General features: G+C 45.9%; 1 long non-coding RNA gene across 1 annotated transcript; it reads left to right on the top strand.

Annotated features, from left to right (window-relative positions):
- Positions 1 to 230: 230 nt before the first annotated feature.
- Positions 231 to 16,834, top strand: LOC135976332 (uncharacterized). The gene is made up of 3 exons (XR_010593487.1): positions 231 to 302; positions 1,292 to 1,323; positions 16,559 to 16,834. It is a non-coding gene; the product is annotated as an uncharacterized LOC135976332 (long non-coding RNA).
- Positions 16,835 to 17,823: the final 989 nt, after the last annotated feature.

The following is a 17,823-nucleotide window of genomic DNA, read 5'->3' as shown; positions in this document are numbered from 1 at the left end:
TTAAGTCTCATCTTTATTAGAATTTCCCTCCATAAATGGTGAAGCTGCTACCTTCCCTGATTATCCAGAAGTAGGGTTTGCTGCTTTTCCACTGAGTGTGAGCTGAATGGAGACAAAAGGTCCTAGCAGGGAGAACCAGCCATGGGAAGAAACCTACTCACAGCTGGATCTCTGGAAACAGAATCAGTGTCACCAAGGTGACACACAGAGAGCACACGGCATCACTGATACCCCCTGTCCTACTCCCCACAGGGAACAAGTTCAGCATGACACCAGGAACACTCCTGCAGATCATATTGAATGTAAGAGCTTTTGGAGAGCATTGGGGTTACTGGGGTCACCTGCACATGCGGGAGAAATGCAGGGGCTGGGAGTAAATGTGTTAATTGGTGGGGGATGGACAGATCCCAGGTCAGACTGTCTGGCCAAGAGTTATAACAACAAACTGCCTGTGATCAAAGTGAATGAGGAGAAAATATTTTCATGGTCCCAGGGCTCGTGCATCTGAGACCCTGAGGTTCCTTTGTCCCACCCTTTGCCTGTAATCCCCAGTCCTGCATTGCCATGGTTTAGGGGACTGAGGCAAAGTGTTACCACTTATCGTCCTTCATGGAAAGGACACATCCTGGGGAAAGCTCCCATTGGAAAGTGTCCCACCCCTTCCCTGGAGCTGGGTGCAAGAGTGCCTCATAGGCATAGTTTAGGTGCCTCATGCTCCTGGTCTCTTCTTTGAGCCAGGCTCTCTGACTCTCCCATGATGCACCACTTTCTCCCCTCTTGGTGACAGGAAATAGTACATCATGGGAGTCCCTGGTTGCAGTGAATCATTGGAGATGAAGCCCAGCCAGCCAGGCCAGCCTGAAGAGGAGAATATGAGCATGAGGCAACTGAACTACAAGTCCCATGTGGCACCAAGGTGGTATTCTGAACCAGAATATTTCTGGTTTTGGCCAAAATAGTTCAGTTTTGGGGCACTCATTTTTTGAACAAAATGTTGAAATTTTCTGCCGAAAGCCACCTCTGTTTGTGACAAAATAGGTCTGTGGAAACCCAGACAGACAGTTTCCACTGAATATCTTCAACAGCCCCATTAAATCCTTCTGCTTCGATATCCCCTAGCGACCCTGATCAGGAACAGGCTCCATTGTGCTCAGTGCTGCCCATGGGAGAGCCCTGCCCTGGCTGGGGGAGAGGTGGGAGCTGGGGGGTTATAATTTGTGCTCAGCGAGGTGCCTTCCCTTAAGGGCATTTACACCCAAGTGACCATGTGTAACTATTATTCTCTCCCCAGATGCCTCCGTGAATTGGGTGGAAAGCGCCAGGGTGAGTCTCAACTTTTATTCATGACAAGGCAAAGTGATAGAAAAGAGCAATTTGTTTGCCTGTTCCAGCTCGGCAGTGACCCGTGGGCTTGGAACATGGATTTACTCAGGATTCCCAGGATTCTGGTTGTGTCTGTTACCCTGGTCTCACTGCTGTTGCCCCAGATCTCCACCCAGGAGGAAGTAGCTGCCTCCCATAGTTGCTGTGAGCCTGGCCAGTCAGGCCCTCCCCACATGGACACACAGACACGCATCCAGGCAAGAGGAAAACATCCGTCCCAGACTCGACACCACAGCAATAGGGGAGAAACCTCCACGGTCTGAAAATCTATCTGGCTACAGAGGGGCTTCCCCTACCAGCCTCTGCAGTCAGACAAACAACCAAGGCAGAAGCAACAGCGGGTCCTGTGGCACCTTTGAGACGAACAGAAGTACTGGGAGCATAAGCTTTCGTGGGTAAGAACCTCACTTCTTCAGATGCAAGACAATCTGAAGAAGTGAGGTTCTTACCCACGAAAGCTTATGCTCCCAGTACTTCTGTTAGTCTCAAAGGTGCCACAGGACCCTCTGTTGCTTTTTACAGATTCAGACTAACACGGCTACCCCTCTGATACTTGAAACCAAGGCAGAGATGTTCAAGGTTTCAAAGTTCCCAATAAAACACCTGGGAACTGGACATTCAGGTGGGGGATTGGCTGTAGTGGGAATTGGCTGTAGTGAGAAGCCCCACCTCCACTTACTGCTAACCCTCCCCATCGTGGGGAAGGAAGACAGGCAATGGGTAAAATCCTGGGAGTTTCACATTGACAACAATGGAGCAGGATTTCCCCCAGTGGGTTTGCATGGGATGTAGGTTTCAGTGGGGTGTGCACGGGCTCACACTGCTAGCAGCAGCTGTGCGGTAGTGCACACGCCCTGGATATTATGTTAGTGGCAGGGAAAGCTGCTAACACAGAGCTTCCTTACTTCAATTGCTTCCTTATGATAATTATTTGTCCACACTCCAGCTAATATTGGCAATGAACAATAACCCTGGATTTTTATTTCTCCTCCTCTAAAGATCCATAGGAGGAGTTTGGGACACTGAAGTTCTCTCCTAGTATTATTATTATTTTTATTATGTAACATGTTATTGAGTGTTTAAAGCAGTGTCACAAAGGAAAGAGCTGTGCGCTGCTATCATGGAGGCATAGCTGGTCTCCTCAGAGTTAAGGTTGAAGTTAGCATCCCATTATCAGCCTGAGTTTCACACACACACAACAAATCCATTCCAGGGGATATGAAATTTGATAACTACGTCACATCACTGTGTTGATCTTGTCCTGAAAGTTTGGGGCAAAGAACTCAAGTGATCGCAGGGAGATGGAGTCTCATTCACTTTCTAGAGATTTTTCTAGCATTACTTTGGCTGTTCTTATACTAACAAACACTGATTTATTCTTTAGAGCTTTTAGTAAATGATTGTAAGACAGGGTACTACTTACAGAGATATTTATAAAAAAAGCAACAGAGAGTCCTGTGGCACCTTTAAGACTAACAGATGTATTGGAGTATAAGATTTTGTGGGTGAATACCCACTTCGTCAGACGCATGTAATGGAAATTTCCAGAGGCAGGTATAAATATGCAGGCAAGAATCAGTCTGGAGATAAGGAGGTTAGTTCAATCAGGGAGGATGAGGTCCTCTGCTAGCAGCTGAGGTGTGAAAACCAAGGGAGGAGAAACTGCTTCTGCAGTTGGCTAGCCATTCACAGTCTTTGTTTAATCCTGATCTGATGGTGTCAAATTTGCAAATGAACTGAAGCTCAGCAGTTTCTCTTTGGAGTCTGGTCCTGAAGTTTTTTTGCTGTAAGATGGCCTTACATCTGCTATTGTCAGGGAGGTTGAAGTGTTCTCCTACAGGTTTTTGTATATATATGTGTTGTTGGTGAGAATATGCTTAAGGTTGGCGGGTTGTCTGTGGGCAAGGACTGGCCTGCCTCCCAAGGTCTATGAAAGCGAGGGATCATTGTCCAGGATGGGTTGTAGATCACTGATAATGTATTGGAGAGGTTTAAGCTGAGGACTGTAGGTGATGGCAAGTGGATTCTGTTGGTTTCTTTCTTGGGCTTGTCTTGTAGCAGGAGGCTTCTGGGTACACGTCTGGCTCTGTTGATTTGTTTCTTTATTTCCTTGTGCGGATATTGTAGTTTTGAGAATGCTTGATGAAGATCTTGTAGGTGTTGGTCTCCGTCTGAGGGGTTGGAGCAGACAACCCGCCAACCTTAAGCATATTCTCACCAACAACCACATACCGCACCATAACAATTCTAACTCAGGAACCAACCCATGCAACAAACCTCGATGCCAACTCTGCCCACATATCTACACCAGCAACACCATCACAGGACCTAATCAGATCAGCTACAACATCACCGGTTCATTCACCTGCATGTTCACCAATGTTATATATGCCATTATGTGCCAGCAATGCCCCTCTGCTATGTACATTGACCAAACTGGACAGTCACTATGTAAAAGGATCAATGGACACAAGTCACATATCAGGAATGGCAATATACAAAAACTTATAGGAGAACACTTCAACCTCCCTGGCCACACAATAGCCGATGTAAAGGTAGCCATCTTACAGCAAAAAAACTTCAGGACCAGACTCCAAAGAGAAACTGCTGAGCTTCAGTTCATTTGCAAATTTGACACCATCAGATCAGGATTAAACAAAGACTGTGAATGGCTAGCCAACTACAAAAGCAGTTTCTCCTCCCTTGGTGTTCGCACCTCAACTGCTATCAGAGGACCTCACCCTCCCTGATTGAACTAACCTCGTTATCTCCAGACTGATTCTGGCCTGCATATTTATACCTGCCTCTGGAAATTTCCATTACATGCGTCTGACGAAGTGGGTATTCACCCACGAAAGCTTATGCTCCAATACATCTGTTAGTCTTAAAGGTGCCACAGGACTCTCTGTTGCTTTTTACAGATCCAGACTAACACGGCTACTCCCTGATACTTGACAGATATTTATGACTCCTGTGAATTCAGAAGCTAGTTTAATCCTATGAACATTATATATATAGGTTTCCCTTTGACCCAAGCAGTTAGCCAGTATTCTGGGTCTTGGCATACAGTAATTACACTGAGAAGAGAAAGTGATGACAGAGTCAGGTATGTTTGTTGATGCAACCCTACTTATTTACATAACATCTACAAAGTCCTGTTTCCCTGAACACAAACAGGAACCAGACAACAGAGGCACTTTCTTTGATTCCAGCTGCAAGCCTCTTTCCAGCCAGCACGCTGCCCAAAAGCTCTCGCTCGCTCGCTCTCTCTCTCTCAGCTTTCAGGGTCCTGCTACAAGTGCTCCTCTTGTTGCTTTCTCTGGTTGCTTCTGAGGTGTTTCTGCTACTTCTGTCACATAGCCTGACTCTGCTTTTCTTATCAGACCCAAAGGAACGCTCTTGGACCACACACCCCTGCCATGCCCAGGCTTTTCTGCTGTCTAGTCCTTGGGTGATGGTTTTCCTTTGCTTCCACTGAAACTAAATAAAGGGGCATTTAATGGTTCCCTTATTTAGCTTGAATAGAAGGTGGTTATCACAGCCACCAACTTTAGCAAGTTGCTGCAATTGCCCATAAATCAAAAACACACTTGTTGGGAGCCACCCAATCTCCAACAGAACAATAGATTAATAAAAAGTGCTTGGAACCATTATAAATATTGCCATTAATAACATCAATCATTAAAAAGCAACAGAGAGTCCTGTGGCACCTTTAAGACTAACAGATGTATTGGAGCATAAGCTTTCATGGGTGAATGCCCACATCGTCGTCATGCATCCGACGAAGTGGGCATTCACCCACGAAAGTTTATGCTCCAATACATCTGTTAGTCTTAAAGGTGCCACAGGACTCTCTGTTACTTTTTACAGATCCAGACTAACTCGGCTACCCCTCTGATACTTGTCATCAATCATTAAGATACAAAACTGGACAGGAAAAAACTACATTGCCTGCAGCACACATGAATCCTTATTTCAGATAAGATAAACCATGAAAAAGGCTAATGCAGTCCTAGGATACACCAGGTGAGGTACTTCCAGTAGAGACAGGGAAATATAGGTACCATTATACAAGGCACTGGTGAGACCTCATCTGGAATGCTGTGTGCAATTCTGGTCTCCCATGTTTAGGAAAGATGAATTCAGACTGGATGAGGTGCAGAGAAGGGCTACTAGAATCATAGAATCATAGAATATCAGAGTTGGAAGGGACCTCAAGAGGTCATCTAGTCCAACCCCCTGCTCAAAGCAGGACCAATTCCCAGCTAAATCATCCCAGCCAGGGCTTTGTCAAGCCGGGCCTTAAAAACCTCCAAGGAAGGAGACTCCACCACCTCCCTAGGTAACGCATTCCAGTGTTTCACCACCCTCCTAGTGAAATAGTTTTTCCTGATATCCAACCTGGACCTCTCCCACTGCAACTTGAGACCATTGCTCCTTGTTCTGTCATCTGCCACCACTGAGAACAGCCGAGCTCCATCCTCTTTGGAACCCCCCTTCAGGTAGTTGAAGGCTGCTATCAAATCCCCCCTCATTCTTCTCTTCTGGAGACTAAACAATCCCAGTTCCCTCAGCCTCTCCTCATAAGTCATGTGCTCCAGACCCCTAATCATTTTTGTTGCCCTCCGCTGGACTCTTTCCAATTTTTCCACATCCTTCTTGTAGTGTGGGGCACAAAACTGGACACAGTATTCCAGATGAGGCCTCACCAATGTCGAATAAAGGGGAACGATCACGTTCCTCGATCTGCTGGCAATGCCCCTACTTATACAGCCCAAAATGCCGTTAGCCTTCTTGGCAACAAGAGCACACTGTTGACTCATATCCAGCTTCTTGTCCACTGTGACCCCTAGGTCCTTTTCTGCAGAACTGCTACCTAGCCATTCGGTCCCTAGTCTGTAGCAGTGCATGGGATTCTTCCGTCCTAAGTGCAGGACTCTGCACTTGTCCTTGTTGAACCTCATCAGGTTTTTTTCAGCCCAATCCTCTAATTTGTCTAGGTCCCTCTGTATCCGATCCCTACCCTCTAGTGTATCTACCACGCCTCCTAGTTTAGTGTCATCTGCAAACTTGCTGAGAGTGCAGTCCACACCATCCTCCAGATCATTAATAAAGATATTAAACAAAACCGGCCCCAGGACCGACCCTTGGGGCACTCCGCTTGAAACCGGCTGCCAACCAGACATGGAGCCATTGATCACTACCCGTTGAGCCCGACGATCTAGCCAGCTTTCTATCCACCTTACAGTCCATTCATCCAGCCCATACTTCTTTAACTTGGCGGCAAGAATACTGTGGGAGACCATATCAAAAGCTTTGCTAAAGTCAAGGAATAACACATCCACTGCTTTCCCCTCATCCACAGAGCCAGTTATCTCATCATAGAAGGCAATTAGGTTAGTCAGGCACGACTTCCCCTTCGTGAATCCATGCTAACTGTTCCTGATCACTTTCCTCTCCTCTAAATGTTTCATAATTGATTCCTTGAGGACCTGCTCCATGATTTTTCCAGGGACTGAGGTGAGGCTGACTGGCCTGTAGTTCCCCGGATCCTCCTTCTTCCCTTTTTTTAAAGATGGGCACTACATTAGCCTTTTTCCAGTCATCTGGGACCTCCCCCGATCGCCATGAGTTTTCAAAAATAATGGCTAATGGCTCTGCAATCTCACCCGCCAACTCCTTTAGCACCCTCGGATGCAGCGCATCCGGCCCCATGGACTTGTGCACGTCCAGTTTTTCTGAATAGTCCCGAACCACTTCTTTCTCCACAGAGGGTTGGTCACCTTCTCCCCATGCTGTACTGCCCAGTGCAGCAATCTGGGAGCTGACCTTGTGCGTGAAGACAGAGGCAAAAAAATCATTGAGTACATTAGCTTTTTCCACATCCTCGGTCACTAGGTTGCCTCCCTCATTCAGTAAGGGGCCCACACTTTCCTTGATTTTCTTCTTGTTGCTAACATACCTGAAGAAACCCTTCTTGTTACTCTTAACATCTCTTGCTAACTGCAACTCCAAGTGCGATTTGGCCTTCCTGATTTCACTCCTGCACGCCTGAGCAATATTTTTATACTCCTCCCTGGTCATTTGTCCAATCTTCCACTTCTTGTAAGCTTCTTTTTTGAGTTTAAGATCAGCAAGGATTTCACTGTTTAGCCAAGCTGGTCGCCTGCCATATTTACTATTCTTTCTACACATCGGGATGGTTTGTTCCTGCAACCTCAATAAGGATTCTTTAAAATACAGCCAGCTCTCCTGGACCCCTTTGCCCTTCATGTTATTCTCCCAGGGGATCCTGCCCATCTGTTCCCTGAGGGAGTCAAAGTCTGCTTTTCTGAAGTCCAGGGTCCATATTCTGCTGCTCTCCTTTCTTCCTTGTGTCAGGATCCTGAACTCGACCATCTCATGGTCACTGCCTCCCAGGTTCCCATCCACTTTTGCTTCCCCTACTAGTTCTTCCCTGTTTGTGAGTAGCAGGTCAAGAAAAGCTTTGCCCCTAGTTGGTTCCTCCAGCACTTGCACCAGGAAATTGTCCCCTACACTATCCAAAAATTTCCTGGATTGCCTGTGCACCGCTGTATTGCTCTCCCAGCAGATATCAGGGTGATTAAAGTCTCCCATGAGAACCAGGGCCTGCGATCTAGCAACTTCTGCTAGTTGCCAGAAGAAAGCCTCGTCCACCTCATCCCCCTGGTCTGGTGGTCTATAGCAGACTCCAACCATGACATCACCCTTGTTGCTCACACTTCTCAACCTTATCCAGAGACTCTCAGGTTTTTCTGCAGTTTCATACCGGAGCTCTGAGCAGTCATACTCCTCTCTTACATACAACGCAACTCCCCCACCTTTTCTGCCCTGCCTGTCCTTCCTGAACAGTTTATATCCATCCATGACAGTACTCCAGTCATGTGAGTTATCCCACCAAGTCTCTGTTATTCCAATCACATCATAGTTCCCTGACTGTGCCAGGACTTCCAGTTCTCCCTGCTTGTTTCCCAGGCTTCTTGCATTTGAGTATAGGCACTTAAGATAACTCATCGATCGTCCCTCTTTCTCAGCATGAGACAGGAGTCCTCCCCTCTTGCGCTCTCCTGCTTGTGCTTCCTCCCAGGATCCCATTTCCTCACTTACCTCAGGGCTTTGGTCTCCTTCCCCCGGTGAACCTAGTTTAAAGCCCTCCTCACTAGGTTAGCCAGCCTGCTGGCGAAGATGCTCTTCCCTCTCTTCGTTAGGTGGAGCCCGTCTCTGCCTAGCACTCCTTCTTCTTGGAACACCATCCCATGGTCGAAGAATCCAAAGCCTTCTCTCCGACACCACCTGCGTAGCCATTCGTTAACTTCCACGATTCGACGGTCTCTAACCCGGCCTTTTCCTTGCACAGGGAGGATGGACGAGAACATCACTTGCGCCTCAAACTCCTTTATCCTTCTTCCCAGAGCCACGTAGTCTGCAGTGATCCGCTCAAGGTCATTCTTGGCAGTATCATTGGTGCCCACGTGGAGAAGCAGGAAGGGGTAGCGATCCGAGGGCTTGATGAGTCTCGGCAGTCTCTCCGTCACATCGTGTATCCTAGCTCCTGGCAAGCAGCAGACCTCTCGGTTTTCCCGGTCGGGGCGGCAGATAGATGACTCAGTCCCCCTGAGGAGGGAGTCCCCGACCACCACCACCCTCCTCCTCCTCTTGGGAGTGGTGGTCGTGGAACCCCCATCCCTAGGACAGTGCATCCCAAGATGAGCAATTGGGGCAAAAACCCAAAATTGCCTTCCAATCGGTGGAGTCTGCTTCTGCTCCCTTCCCTCAGATGGGTCATTGTGACGTTATTGATATAATCTGGGATCATATAGATCATTGTTGCAACCAAGGTCCTGTAGTGGCACGCAAATCTTGTATAAAGGGGGTCAAATGGGGTGTCTAAGACAAGGTTATGGTTTACTGGTTATGATTATGCTGTCTATATGTGTGTATCACTTTTGTAGTTGAAGTTATGAATATTGGCTCTATACTGTCTGTATTTCAAACTTATGCTATGCTGCTGGGTGACATCCCAGACAAACTGGTGTTAGCTCTGCCTAGCCTGCTTGATGGCCCATTAAGGACCATCAGCTATACAATGGACCCATTGAGAGAAGGCAGATACGCCTTGTAACTCAGCAAAGTATGCAGGGACTGGCCCATGTGACTCCAGACTCCATTTTGCTGTAATTTTCCACAGTAAGAACAAAGAGGTGTTCTTACACCTGGAAAAGACTATATAAGGCTGATGCCTCATCTCCATCTTGTCTTCAATCCTGCTTCATACCTCTGGAGGAACTTTGCTACAAGCTGAAGCTTTGAACAAAGGACTGAGGACCCATCCCAGCGGGGGATGTTCCAGAGACTTGATTTGAACCTGCAGTTTATTCCATCGCTGCTGCAAGCCTGAACCAAGAACTTTGCCATTACTGTATGTAATTGATTCCATTTAACCAATTCTAACTCTCATCTCTATCTTTTTCCTTTTATGAATAAACCTTTAGATTTTAGATTCTAAAGGATTGGCAACAGCGTGATTTGTGGGTAAGATCTGATTTGTATATTGACCTGGGTCTGGGGCTTGGTCCTTTGGGATCAGGAGAACCTTTTTCTTTTACTGGGGTATTGGTTTTCATAACCATTTGTCCCCATAACGAGTGGCACTGGTGGTAATACTGGGAAACTGGAGTGTCTAAGGAGATTGCTTGTGAGACTTGCAGTTAGCCAGTGGGGTGAGACTGAAGTCCTCTTAGTCTGGTTGGTTTGGTTTGCCTTAGAGGTGGAAAAAACCCCAGCCTTGGGCTGTAACTGCCCTATTTGAGCAATTTGTCCTGAGTTGGCACTCTCAGTTGGGTTCCGCCAGAACCGCATTGTCACAGTGGCGTAGTTGTGCTTGGATCCACAGAACCAGGTCAATTAAGCTTTGGATCAGAACCCCACGTTATCCAAATTTGAATTTTGGGATTGAGAGTTTGGTTGGTTAAAGAGCAGTTGCAATGGGTGAGCAAAGAGCATATGAGGGCCTTGACAAAAAGCCCTGAAAGATTTGTGTTCAGAAAAGGGGATAAGCTTTAGAAAGAAAGCTACAAATCAAGAACTGAGAGATCTGTTAATGGCCAGTGATCAGAAGGCAGAAGCAATTGAAAAGCAAAAGGCAGCAAGTAAACTTCAACTTGAACATGAACAAAGACTGGCAGAAATTCGATTGCAGGAACTAGAAGCTGAGGCAAAAGTGCAAAGATTTCAGCTCCAAGTCAAAAAAGCAAGGGAAGAAAAGCAGAAATTGTATCCTCTTGAAAGTCCAGTTTATAACAATGTTGGTATGTTGTATAACTCTGAGCAGTTGTCTGGGTGTAACCAAATGTACCCCAATTCTGCCACCTTTTATGTAAATGCTTTTACTGTGTGTTCAGTAAAGGGTGACTCCATAACTGGTGCCAATGCTCTGTATGGGAGTGGTAATGAAAGATTCACAGAGAATGTAAAAGTCAATGGTAAAAGCTGTTTAGGGCAAATTATGGCTTCTAACATCACTCTTGTTAAAGCAGATCTTGTCAAAGAGGAAGATTATTTACCAAATCAGAGTGTGAATGTTGTAGTCCTCTATGAGTTTACTGTCCGTGTGCCTTTAGCCAGAATCCACCTTGAATGGAATGGTGCTAAGCATGAGGTTATAGCTGGTGTAAGGAAGTTATTGCCTAAGGATCTTTTGATTGGGGAAAATGTTAAAGCTTTGTTCAGTCCAGGTGGTCAGTCACAGGACAGGAATGATCTTAAATCTGTGTCTATTGTGGGCAATGATTTGCCTGGGGAGGGTTGCTCCAAAGGTTTGTCTGAGAAGAGCTATTTGTCGGTAAATGAAGTTTCTGAATGTCGGTCTAGTGTCTCAGAAGTGAATCTGGAGTTAAATCAAGAGCAGCAAAATCTTATTGGGCAGGAAAATGTTTCTCTGGAGCAGACTAAAGAGGATGGTCAGGTGGAAGCCCTAACTGAGGAAGGAAAGGGTGGATTTTTGATGGGTGATGCTTTGGTGGCTAGTACAGCTTGTAAAAGTGAATCTGAAAAGGGTAACTGTGATTTGCTGGCAGTGGCTCAGTGTAGTAAAAAGAGCAGTTTATCTGCTGGGAGTGGCAAGGTGCCTGGTAAGGAAGCTGCCCCACTCTCCCAGTCTTTGTCTGTAATCAGCCCTGTGTGCTGGGACAAAGGAGAGGAAGGCAGGAAAAGTTTGGAGGAGCCTGGGCAGCCTTGTGAGCTGATGGCTTTGTCTAGTCAGCAGTTTGGGAAGGCAGGGATAGTGGAAGATGAATGTCCCTATACCTTACCTGTTTCCTGTGTGGAGAATAGTGACAGTGAAGGAAATGTGCCTGTGTCTGTCAGGGGTATTGACTTGCCTATGGAGGAAGCTACCTCAGTCTCCAAGCAGTTGTCTGTGAACAGCCCTGTGTGCTGGGACAAGGGAAATGAAGTCCCAAGCTGTGTGTCTGGTAAAAAAGGTGTCTCCAGCTCTTCTTTGTCTGTGGAGCAGACAGAAGGTGCCTTTCGGCCTGTGATGGTTGAGGTTAGTGCAGTTGTCTCAAAGTTGGTTCTGAATTCAACTAAAGCCCAGGAAGGGAATGGTCCTAAGTCTGTGTCTGCTGGGGAGAATGGCACTGTAACTAAGTTGCATACAGTTAGTGTCTTAGCAAAATCCCAGAGACCAGACAATTCTGGTGCTTGTATTTTGCCTATTGCTAGTGTGTGGTTGGTAAAGGGTGTAGCAACACTGTCTAATCAGGGTAATACCCTAGCCGGGGCACACGGAGAGCATGCAGAAGATTTGGTTGTGTTACCTACTGATGGTGTGGAAACTTGTGGCAAGAAGGAAAGGATTCCTAAACTTGTGTGTGGCAAAGGAAAGGGAAATGTTTCTAACCTTTCATCTAGGAAGTCTATGGGTTTGCCTGAAAGGGGATTGTGTAGAAATCTGCCTGATGGGCCAAAGGAGATCCTGGATGTAAGTAAGACCCAGAAAAAGTCTGTTGTTGCTCAGGAAAGTGTTCCTTTAGAGCAAGCCCTAGGTGAAGAGGGTAAGGGCAGAATTTCTGTGAGGGGTGATTTGCTGCTTAAAAAAGCTCCTGGGGAAAGGAATCCTCATGGTAATTTGTGCAAGCAGTTCCCTGCAAATGAAGGGTGTGAGAGTAATTTAATCAAGGAAGTTTCAGTTCCTAACAGCCAGAAATTTTCTGTTGTGAATGGATCCACTGACTTTCCTTTCGAAAGATCCAGTGTGGGTAGCTTTGAAAAGGTCTCAGATGGAGTAAGAGCTGTTAAGAAAGTTAAGCAACCCTATAACCAAGTGGCTGTGTTTGGCCAGCTTGTTGGGAAGACAATGGTGTTGGAACAGGAATGTCTCCATGCTAATTCTGTGAGCGAGCAGTCTGTGCTTCAGGGTCTGAGGACAGATTTGGTTACTGGTGTTTCAAAGCAGAACAGTTTTATGGCTAAATGCTTGAGGATGCAGGGGAGAGCAAGCAAACTCTCACCCTCAGACTCTTTGGATTTGTGTGGTATCTCTTTAAGACAGAGTCCAGCCTTGGAAATTATAACAGTTAAGGATATGAAAACTGGTGGACTGGCTTCTGTCTGTGGTAATGCAAATTACTTGTCTGGCTGGGAGGGGAAGGACTTGCTAATAGCTGTTAGCACAGAGAGCCCACCCCATCAGCCAGTAAATTCTGTTAAGCAAGAAAAATCAGGGTGTGATCCTGCAGGACAAGGAGGAAAGAGAAAACTGAATTTTGCAAAGGAAAGCCACAGGTTAACCCTAAAATGCCCAAAATCCAATGGCATTGAGCCAAAGGTGTGGCATGACAACCATGATTGTAGATGGACACTTGCAATGGATTTGTTGTTAATGCTAATGGTAATTTTGTAACTGATGTGTTGCTATTACCAAGAACTGTAAGAATGTACAATGTTCCTAATCTGTTGGAAAATCCCTTGAACATGTTAAAAGGAATACATGAGAACACACTTTATGTTAAAAGGCCTTGCTAGACTAATGTTTCACAGTTGATGCCTGTAAACAGTATTGGAACTTTTCACAGGAGAAAAGACATTACAGACCTAATGTACTGTATGAGAAGGGAAACTAAGGCACACTACCATATTGCCTTCATGGCTAAATGCCAAGATTCCTGTACTATGAACATCATTAATATCTGCATTTATTTGATGTTAATTGGGTTCCAAACATTTGCCCGAGCTTGTATGGATAAAGTAGCTGTTTTCTTTAGCTCTTGGCAAGGTCACATGAGACATACAGGAACCATGCTGCAAGAGCAGATCCAATCCACTATTGTTCTAACCAAGTTTTACCTTGTTTGTAAAGAGGTTCAATCATGTTGTTGAACACAATTTTGATAAACCATTTCGGTTGTTCTTTAGCCAGCTAAGCCATAGTGCCTAACCCCGATACTAGCCATAGTGAGATAAACCCAAGGATGGGGAGCTCTTGGGATGCAGTCAGTGATGTTTGTGTCATCCCTTCCTGCATCAATTTTGCGTTGGGGGTGTGACGTTATTGATATAATCTGGGACCATATAGATCATTGTTGCAACCAAGGTCCTGTAGTGGCACGCAAATCTTGTATAAAGGGGGTCAAATGGGGTGTCTAAGACAAGGTTATGGTTTACTGGTTATGATTATGCTGTCTATATGTGTGTATCACTTTTGTAGTTGAAGTTATGAATATTGGCTCTATACTGTCTGTATTTCAAACTTATGCTATGCTGCTGGGTGACATCCCAGACAAACTGGTGTTAGCTCTGCCTAGCCTGCTTGATGGCCCATTAAGGACCATCAGCTATACAATGGACCCATTGAGAGAAGGCAGATACGCCTTGTAACTCAGCAAAGTATGCAGGGACTGGCCCATGTGACTCCAGACTCCATTTTGCTGTAATTTTCCACAGTAAGAACAAAGAGGTGTTCTTACACCTGGAAAAGACTATATAAGGCTGATGCTTCATCTCCATCTTGTCTTCAATCCTGCTTCATACCTCTGGAGGAACTTTGCTACAAGCTGAAGCTTTGAACAAAGGACTGAGGACCCATCCCAGCGGGGGATGTTCCAGAGACTTGATTTGAACCTGCAGTTTATTCCATCGCTGCTGCAAGCCTGAACCAAGAACTTTGCCATTACTGTATGTAATTGATTCCATTTAACCAATTCTAACTCTCATCTCTATCTTTTTCCTTTTATGAATAAACCTTTAGATTTTAGATTCTAAAGGATTGGCAACAGCGTGATTTGTGGGTAAGATCTGATTTGTATATTGACCTGGGTCTGGGGCTTGGTCCTTTGGGATCAGGAGAACCTTTTTCTTTTACTGGGGTATTGGTTTTCATAACCATTTGTCCCCATAACGAGTGGCACTGGTGGTAATACTGGGAAACTGGAGTGTCTAAGGAGATTGCTTGTGAGACTTGCAGTTAGCCAGTGGGGTGAGACTGAAGTCCTCTTAGTCTGGTTGGTTTGGTTTGCCTTAGAGGTGGAAAAAACCCCAGCCTTGGGCTGTAACTGCCCTATTTGAGCAATTTGTCCTGAGTTGGCACTCTCAGTTGGGTTCCGCCAGAACCGCATTGTCACAGTCATCTAGTCCACTCTCTGCATTAGTACCTGTAGAGAGAACATGGGAGCGATTGCTCACCTGTATCTCCATTGCTGGTGCATGGACGCTCCTCTTTCTCCTTCTGGAGGTCACATGCTGCCAAACCTCCTCACAATCCTTCTGTCCCTGCTGTGCCTGCTCTGAATCTTCAGAACATTGTGGCCGTAGAAACATCTCCTGACGTCTGTCCAGGAAATCTTCATTTTCCCTTATGCAACGCAGAGTCGACACTCGTTTCTCCAGCCCTCGAACCTTCTCTTCCAATATGGAGACCAGCTTGCACTTTGTACAGACACCAGACACCTTCTCTCTAACATGGAGACCAGCTTGCACTTTGTACTAGGATGATCTGAGGAATGGAGAACCCACCTTACTAGAGGAGACTCAAAAAGCTTGGCTTGTTTAGCCTAACCAAAAGAAGGCTGAGGGGAGATATGATTGCTCTGAGGGGAGATATGATTGCTCTCTATAAATATATCACAGGGATAAATAAGAGGGAGGTGGATGTTAAGCGATTTATGTTAAGCGAATGTGGATACAAGAACAAATAGATATAAACTGGTCATTAACAAGTTTAGGCTTGAAATTAAATGAAAGTTTCTAACCATCAGAGGAGTGAAGTTCTGGAACAGCCTCCCAAGATGAGCAATTGGGGCAAAAACCCAAAATGGCTTGGTAAATTTATGTGGGGGTGGTATGATGAGACTGCCTACAATCGCAAGTAGCTGATCTGCAACTGCTAGCAGCAAATATCTCCAATGGCCAGAGATGGGACACTAGATAGGTCAGGCTCTTACTTACTACAGGTAATTCGTTGCCAAGTGTCTGGCTAGTGTGTGTTGCCCACATGCTCAGGGTCTAACTGATCACCATATTTGGGGTCGGGAAGGAATTTTCCCCCAGATCAGATTGGCAAAGACCATGGGGTGTTTTTGTCTTTCTCTGCAGCATGGGGCACGGGTTACTTTCAGATTTAAACTAGTATAAATGGTGAAGTCTCTGTAATGTGAAGTCTTTAAATCATGATTTGAGGCCTTCAGTAACTCAGCCAGAGGTTAGGAGTCTGTTACAGGAGGGGGTGGATGATGTTCTATGGCCTGCAATCTGCAGGAGGTCAGACTAGAGGATCATGGTGGTCCCTTCTGAGCTTAAAGTCTATGAGTCTATAATAACAGCCCATCAGAGGAAGAACCCAGCACTACCTCGATGGGGCGGATGGCATGGAGAGAGGGAGAAGTGCTCCTCTGCCCAGCTGGCAGGTGTCAGGGCTAAACCCGGCTGTCTGGGGACCAGAAAAGGGCCAGACCAAGGTTGGGAAGGGGAAAATCTGAGCTGCCTGCCTCAGAGGGGTTTAATAGGAAGTGGGGCCACTGGTGTTTCCCAGCCTAGATGCCCATTAGAACATCCCCTGATGTACGTACAGCAGTGCTGTCAGACGGACATTTTCTTTCTTCATTTCTCTGGCTTCAGGCTGGCTTAGCAGAAAAGTAACATTACTGTGTTTATCTTAAAGCATCCACGGTTCCCGAGAGAAGAGACACCGACATACGCGGACATCGCTTTGCAGCGGGACAGATGTCATTAATGCGTCACTTGCTGAAATGCAGGACTCGTCAGTGCACAGCCACGTCACAGAACCTCCAAAGGGGCCGTGCAGCAAGGAAGTGGGGGACCTTCTCTGGTACCACAGCAGGACAATGCACAGTGACCCCAAGTGCTGTAGGACAATGGAATATTCTCAGGGCAAATGCTGCCTGTTTTCCTTCTGGAAAAAAAGTTTCTTCTGAATAAAATTGGGAAAAATACCCAAACTCTGTATTCCTGCCCCCTGCCTCTTTATATCGACAGCTCAGCTCCCAGGTCCTCTCAGCTCTGTTTAGAGATTCCATTGCCAACCCAAAGTATACAAAAATCATGAGGCAGCCCCCCCGCCCCAAAACCCAAGGTTGCCTTAAGAATTCATCAGGTTTTTTTTTAATTATGCATTTTCCTTGCTTTTGTTTGACTTCTGGTGTTTGACTGTATGGAGGTCAGGTTTTCCAGGTGTTCTTCACAACCAGGAGGGCTAGAAAGGTACGCATTTCAACAAAACCCAAGATTCTCACGTAATCCCAGCACCTCAGCAGCTGGTCTTTAAGAAAAACAGTGAATGTTATGAGACGTGCTGTGAAATGATGAGAACTGACAACAGCATCAGGGTCCCCTTTGAATTTGCAGGTCTGTTCAATGTCATGTAGGTTTGTAGGGATGTGATGGAATATAAATATCAAGCAAAAAGTATTAGTCACAAGCTATGGCTTTGTGAAACTGTTAGCCTCATCCAGAGAGTGCAGCCATGTGGATGCAAGAGAACATCATGCTAGTATTTGGCTCCCTGGAAAGCAGTCACTGCATGAAGCAATTACATTGCTTTGGTGTATGGATTTGAGCTGATGTTTGGCAGGAATTCTAGACTGATGGCCAGGTTTCTAAGTGCCAGCACCCAGCAGCTGATAAAAACTCATATTTGACAACAGTGATTGGCTGCTGGAGGGTGCTTTGGAAAATCAAACCACTGCATTTAGGTGCCTGAGAGCAAATTCTGCAAATTCTGGCTGTGTTGTGAGCTTTGAAATGAGTGATATTGGCCCTGCTGCTGGTATAATCACACCTGAGTGATGTCTCTGGATCATGCTGCAGACATTGGTGGATTTGGGAATCGTTCTTTCCTTCTTGTACCTTTGTTTTTTGTTGCTCGTTCAAGCTTTTTGAACCATTGTGAGTGTGTTTAACTATCCT

The sequence above is a fragment of the Chrysemys picta genome, chromosome 17 (genome assembly GCF_011386835.1).
Source record: "Chrysemys picta bellii isolate R12L10 chromosome 17, ASM1138683v2, whole genome shotgun sequence".
Taxonomy (NCBI): Eukaryota; Metazoa; Chordata; order Testudines; family Emydidae; genus Chrysemys; species Chrysemys picta.
This window is presented reverse-complemented; position numbering and strand designations above follow the sequence as displayed.